The sequence below is a fragment of the Myotis brandtii genome, unplaced genomic scaffold (genome assembly GCF_000412655.1).
Source record: "Myotis brandtii unplaced genomic scaffold, ASM41265v1 scaffold266, whole genome shotgun sequence".
NCBI classification, from domain to species: Eukaryota; Metazoa; Chordata; class Mammalia; order Chiroptera; family Vespertilionidae; genus Myotis; species Myotis brandtii.
This window is the reverse complement of record NW_005360124.1, coordinates 5,160,474-5,166,965: the sequence shown is the minus strand read 5'-3', so window position 1 is coordinate 5,166,965 and position 6,492 is coordinate 5,160,474. Positions and strand designations below refer to the sequence as shown.

At 39.3% G+C, this 6,492-nt stretch overlaps 1 long non-coding RNA gene across 1 annotated transcript in view; it reads left to right on the top strand.

Moving 5' to 3' along the window:
- Window positions 1–818: 818 nt before the first annotated feature.
- LOC106726442 overlaps window positions 819–6,492 on the top strand; it is an 11,281-nt gene continuing 5,607 nt past the window's right edge. Inside the window, exons 1-2 of the long non-coding RNA XR_001362513.1 lie at window positions 819–893; window positions 2,144–2,186. This is a non-coding gene — a long non-coding RNA (uncharacterized LOC106726442). The remainder of the gene's footprint in view (window positions 894–2,143; window positions 2,187–6,492) is intronic.

Here is a 6,492-nt window from a genome sequence, read left to right as displayed (position 1 = left end):
CCTTTATTTCTCCCTCCCCACACTCCCCAAGCATAATCATATCTCCTCTTTTGGCTATTAAATTGCTATTTATTGTGGATAGTCATTGACTCCACAAACATATATTGAGGGGGGTGGGGGGGAGGTTCTTTATCTTTCTGGCTTCTCCTACTCAGGTTTTTATAGACTTTCTTTGTTCTGTCCACCCTTTCTTTTAGGTGTTTCCCATGGTTAGTTCTAAGGCCTTCTTTTTCTTCCCTTTTCTTCCCTTATTTTCCCTTTATTTCTCCCTCCCCACACTCCCCAAGCATAATCATATCTCCTCTTTTGGCTATTAAATTGCTATTTATTGTGGATAGTCATTGACTCCACAAACATATATTGAGTGCCTTCTGTGTGCCAGGCATTCTTCTGAGGCTGGCGATACAGTTACAGCTTAATATTTTCAGTGGTGTTATGCTTGTGATTTTGATTTTCAACTGGCAGTAATCACCAGCGAAATTCAAATATTATTGTATAAATTGACATTAACATAGAATATGTCTTCTGAAGTGAGTGTTTCGGAAACAACAAGTAACTGGTTAGCAGCTTGCGCCATCAGACCTTCCTACCTCTCAACTTGGAGAAATTATGTGTTTGTCTTGGTATTAAGGTAGCAAGACTGATGAGAAAATAACTTTTCTTTTGACACATATTGCACCGGGTAGGATGCAATTGGGAAGTCCTCTATGATGACAGCTGTTCGTGGCAGGAAACCTGTTTGAGGCGGACGCCAGGAGGGAAGGACAGGAAGTGTCATCTTACTCTGGTCTACTTGGCTCTCAGACATTACGGATTGTGCTGGATCAGTGGGAGCCAGGTTTCTGGACTTCAGATTATCTCGATTGACTTCTTTCTTGGACTGGAGTTATTTGGTAATGTTAATAGGGACTTTCCAGAAGAATAACTAGGAAAAATACCACAAAACCATTCATGCAGTTGAAAGCAGACGTCTTCGGTGATGTTTATATTGGGCAGAGACTGTGCCTTATTTTGGGTCATATTCTTGGCTTCGGGCAAATTCTAACCTTAATGTAATTGGCAAAAGTAGTGGGTTTGAAAAGGTGCCGAAAAGCAAGTTTTAAATTGTCACGTAGCTTTTACTTTTAATCCCCGGAGGAGCTAAAAAATCAGCATAAAGGCACACCCCCATCGGTGTTGCATTAATAAAAACAGACCCTCAAATAGTTCATCTTAAAGATAAAAATCCCATCTAAATAAAAATAAACAGACAACATCTTTTTCATAGACTATTTGCTCCTAGGCTTTCTGGGTATTCTTATATTATTTTTCATTATCATGCTGTTTTAAGATTCCTTTTCCTTCTGAATTCAAGACACTGTAGGGCTTTGTTCTGAAACTGACTTCCACCAAGGCACCTGTGGTGTGTTACCTTCACATGACTACGGGACTTCGGCTCCTTGCTTATGAGCTTGTTTTTCCCTGTAATGCTGTAGTTTTCAGTGTGTGGGCCATGGAAGTCATAAAGCAGAGGTATTACAGATCCCCTCAAACATTCCAGTTCATAAGAAGACTCTTCCATAATGTATATGCTACATTATTTCATATATGTAAATGAAATTGGGATTAATAAAGTGCAATAATGCTTATAAGCCTTACTAGACAGGGTTTAAAATAGTGATGAAAATCTGTAGACCTGTATTACTTGCTATGAGAGGATGTTGATATGTTATTTGTGAGAGAAGTGATTTATAAAACAGTATGCAAAGTATGATATCATTCTTGTAAGATAGTACATAAAACATTAGATAGATAAACAGATTCAAGTAAATCAGGACAAAAATGAATTATCTGACAAGTACTCCTCAGTTTTAGTTTATTTATTTTGGTTGAGTACATCAGTTGATTTCTGAGAAAATAGGCACAGAAGGTTAAGTTTTTTCGATCATTTATTTCTGTCATATTTTTAATTTTATAAGATATTTTTTATTGTTTCCATGTTCTTTTTTTTTAAAAAAAAATAGCATTTTGTTCTTGTTTCATGGAATTGAGTCCCTCTAACATCTTGAAATTTTAGTTATACTTTTCTCTTATTTTTTCTGCATTTTTTCTTTATTTGTTTGTTTTGATCTTGCATTTTCATACTTGTTGGTGAACCCTGGAGATCTCTGGCCAAAATGGTCACATGGAAAAACAAGGCAATAAAGGTGAGTGGAAGCTTTGGGGTGTGATAGGGCTCTAGCAACTGGTGGTCTTTGCTGGGTGGGTTTGCTGACAATTTCATTGGGTCAACCAGATTTTTCCATTTTCCTGTGAGGATGGGGCAGGTTAGGAGACTGCCTGCCAACGTTCTAAAAGGCAACCAGGGAAGCGACCAGGAGATCACTGGTTAGTCTGCACATTTTCACTGTAATTGCCCTCTTTTCTACTTTAGGCAGGATCCCAATGATCAGGTGTGCCTGGTCAGAGCCTCTAGTTTAAGTGCTCTGGATAAAGTCCCTCCTTCTTTATCCAGAGTAGGTGGGAACTGAACTGAATGCCTGGGCATCCAACTACTGCCTATATCAGTGGTTCTCAACCTTGGCTGCACATTAGAATCACCTGGGAATCTTTTTAAAATCCTGATTCCTGGGCCTCATCCTCCGGAAATTGTTTCTTTGTTATGGGGTGGGGCCACAACATTAGTAACAACGAAACAGAATTTCCGGAGGATGAAGCCCAGAAATCAAGATTTTAAAAAGATTCCCAGGTGATTCTAATGTGCAGCCAAGGTTGAGAACCACTAGCCTATATGGACGTCAACCATAAAATGACCTTAAAACATAATATGCAAGACGTGTAAAAGATACATTTGACTTACAAACATACATTTTAACATATTGTAAGTATACTTAATATAAATGTGCATTTAATATATTTTAAATATAGCTATTTTTAACTCAGAAAAACCACTAGTGTTTTGACTATAACTTTAGGATATATTATTTGCTGGAAATAGCTAATTACTTATCCAGGCAGTTAATTAATTTTTACAGTTATTTATAGAAGTATTGAACTTAAACAGGTGATTATTTTTTATATGCTCTCTTCCTTTCTTATATTATTTTAAACCATCAGAAATACATGCTTGCTATAAAATACTAAATTGATACAGAAGGGGGTATAGTAGCAATTGAATGCCTCTTCACCTTGTCTCTCATTTCTTAATCACACACTCCTTCCAAGAAGTAATTACTTTTAAGAATTGCTATCAGTACTCTATACTGCCATTTTTATGATTGTTTCTGGCGTTCTCCCTTCAATTAATTTAATGTCTATTAGCATGCCCACTGGAAAATAGATGGAAAAGTTTAGGATACTATGTCTCGAATGCATGTAATTTATTGGAATATTGGAGCAGGTTTGGTGGAGGATAAAGAGCTGTGTCTTATGATATCTGGCTGCTTTTAAGAGCTTTCAATTAATTATAACAGGCCAATATTTTTCCAGTTACCATGGTTAACTGAAGGCTATCATACAAATTAGTTTTACAGATCATAACAGTGGGTATCAGACTTTAAGGAAGATTATTTTAAAGGGTTTCCTTGTATTCCATCCTAGGAGAAAGAGCCAATTGGGAGAATAAGAATGAGATGAAGAATCTAAACTGACACCCAGATGAAAGCCTGTGTGCTGCGAGAAGCATTCAAATAATTTTTTAATGAACTGCTTCCTTTGACTTATTTTAAGATCTATATGTAAGGGGGGGAATAAAAGCATGACAGGGCCCTAACCTGTTTGGCTCAGTGGATAGAGCGCCAGCCTGCAGACTGAAGGGTCCCAGGTTCGATTCTAGTCAAGGGCATGTGCCTTGGTTGCGGGCACATCCCCGGTAGGGGGTGTGCAGGAGGCAGCTGATCAATGTTTCTCTCACATTGATGTTTCTAACTCTCTGTTCCTCTCCCTTCCTCTCTGTAAAAAATCAAGAAAATATATTTAAAAAAATAAAAAAGCATGACAGGAATAGAATAGATGGGAAAAAATTAAACAAGATTCTGCCCCATTTGTTACGAATGACAAGGAAAATATAATAGCCAAAAAGCAAATGGAGTTTGTTAGTAGAAGGAAATAATGGTAATGGAATTTTCACAAAATAGAGCAGGGAAAAAGTAGATACAATTTTTTTTAAAAAGTTTGCTAATCAGTAGAGATGGCATACTATGAATGTCTCTAAATGGCTGAGATATTGGTGTTTACATTCTCTCATTACCAAGAGAAATAAAGAAGAAAAGTTTAGATCACGGGTGAATAATGAGTAAAATGGCAAACACGGCTACTAAACATGCAGATAAGTGACTGTTGTATTTGGAAAATTTAAAACTTAGATCTATCAGCACCTCTGGTTGACATGTCTCCTCTTGGGTAATATGTGAATCAGCTAATGTGCTTACCAAACCACTTATGATGCAGAATTTTTACAAGATAATTGTGCTGATTTAACATAAACTAACTATCTAAATGCATCGATCTCCAGAGCTGCCAATTTTCAAAGAAGGAAAGCAGGACAACTGGAATAACAAATATTTAAAGGCTCTACAGTTTTAGTCTTCAGATTGAGCTTCTCCCTCCTTTTGCTCAGAAGGCCCATAGTAACAAAAACATATGCATATTCCTGTAGCTAATATGAATTTAAGCTAATGAAATGTAAGCACACTTATTATCTGATTTTTCTCCTTACATTTATTTGCCAAAAACAAAAGAAAAAAAAACTTGTTTGTTGATTAAACTCAGGGAAATAATATAGTAGACTGTCTAGCCTATAAAGCATGTCTCCATGAAAGTATCTATTGAGCTTTGGTGGGAAAATATTAAAAATTCTACTTATTGTTTTATCTTCTAATTCTGTTAACATATTATAAAAAAGAAATTAAATTTACTAATACTGTATTTAATTTACTGGTTGACCTATTTTGGAGTGTTCCACAAAAAAATGGGATGTTGGCAGATGGTCGTCCATTTGCTTGCTTTCAGCATCCTGCAACCTCTTATAGGCTATATGGGCCTGTTTCAGTGGTTGATTTTAATAGGGAATCTTGTTTGCATCTCAACCTTTAGATGGGAAGTGGACTAAAGGATTCCTGCAAATACATCCCAGATAAAATATAATAACAATGATTAAGCACAGGCAAACATCAAGAACTTGTGGAGATCCTAGACACAGAACCCAGACACAGAACCTAGAGACAGAACCTACAGACAGAACCTAGAGACAGAACCTAGACACAGAACCTAGAGACAGGACTTGGCTGGAGATCCTACACAGAACCTAGAGACAGAACCTACAGACAGAACCTAGAGACAGAACCTAGACACAGAACCTAGAGACAGGACTTGGCTGGAGATCCTACACAGAACCTAGAGACAGAACCTACAGACAGAACCTAGAGACAGAACCTAGACACAGAACCTAGAGACAGGACTTGGCTGGAGATCCTACACAGAACCTAGAGACAGAACCTACAGACAGAACCTAGAGACAGAACCTAGACACAGAACCTAGAGACAGGACTTGGCTGGAGATCCTACACAGAACCTAGAGACAGAACCTACAGACAGAACCTAGAGACAGAACCTAGACACAGAACCTAGAGACAGGACTTGGCTGGAGATCCTACACAGAACCTAGAGACAGAACCTACAGACAGAACCTAGAGACAGAACCTAGACACAGAACCTAGAGACAGGACTTGGCTGGAGATCCTACACAGAACCTAGAGACAGAACCTACAGACAGAACCTAGAGACAGAACCTAGACACAGAACCTAGAGACAGGACTTGGCTGGAGATCCTACACAGAACCTAGAGACAGAACCTACAGACAGAACCTAGAGACAGAACCTAGACACAGAACCTAGAGACAGGACTTGGCTGGAGATCCTACACAGAACCTAGAGACAGAACCTACAGACAGAACCTAGAGACAGAACCTAGACACAGAACCTAGAGACAGGACTTGGCTGGAGATCCTACACAGAACCTAGAGACAGAACCTACAGACAGAACCTAGAGACAGAACCTAGACACAGAACCTAGAGACAGGACTTGGCTGGAGATCCTACACAGAACCTAGAGACAGAACCTAGGAAGAGAACATGGCAAAAGATCCTGGACGGAACCTGGCTACAGAACTTGGCTGGAGAACCTAGACAGAACATGGCGAAAGAACCTGGATAGAACCTGACTGGAGAACATGGACACAGAACCTGGCTGGAGATCCTGACCAGAACTTGGCTGGAGTTCCTGGATAGAGATCCTGGCTAGGCTGCTGATCAACTGAAGGCTGTCTCTGTGTCATTCCTTCTTCGCCGACTCCGTCCACACCTTTGGGGACCCCTGGACCTGCTGGGGTTGGACCTCAACATATGGCGCCCGAACAGGGACCCTTAGGTAAGCCCCCCTGCACTCGGGACAGATAGGACTCCACCGTAGGAAGAGGGTGGATAGTCTTCGCCGACTCCGTCCACACCTTTGGG